Raw genomic sequence first — 630 nt, forward strand, 5'->3', positions numbered from 1 at the left:
TCACTGAGCTCCAGCTGTTTTGCAAGGAGGAATGGGCAAAAATTTCAGTCTCTCGATGTGCAAAACTGATAGAGACATACCCCAAGCGACTTACAGCTGTAATAGCAGCAAAAGGTGGCGCTACAAAGTATTAACTTGAGGGGGCTGAATAATTTTGCATGCCCAATTTTTCAGTTTTTTATTTGTTAAAAAAGTTTGAAATATCCAATAAATTTCGTTCCACTTCATGATTGTGTCCCACTTGTTGTTGATTCTTCACAAAAAATTACAGTTTTATATCATTATGTTTGAAGCCTGAAATGTGGCAAAAGGTCGCAAAGTTCAAGGGGGCCGAATACTTTCGTAAGGCACTGTAGATAGATAGATAGATAGATAGATAGATAGATAGATAGATAGATAGATAGATAGATAGATAGATAGATAGATAGATAGATAGATAGATAGATAGAGATATACAGTAGATAGATAGATAGATAGATAGATAGATAGATAGATAGATAGATAGATAGATAGATAGATAGATAGATAGATAGATAGATATTATATATATATATATATATATATATATATATATATATATATATATATATATATATATATATATATAATATCTATATATTAGATAGATAG

Source organism: Pelophylax lessonae (assembly GCF_965119305.1).
Source record: "Pelophylax lessonae genome assembly, chromosome: 9".
In the NCBI taxonomy this organism is placed as follows: domain Eukaryota; kingdom Metazoa; phylum Chordata; class Amphibia; order Anura; family Ranidae; genus Pelophylax; species Pelophylax lessonae.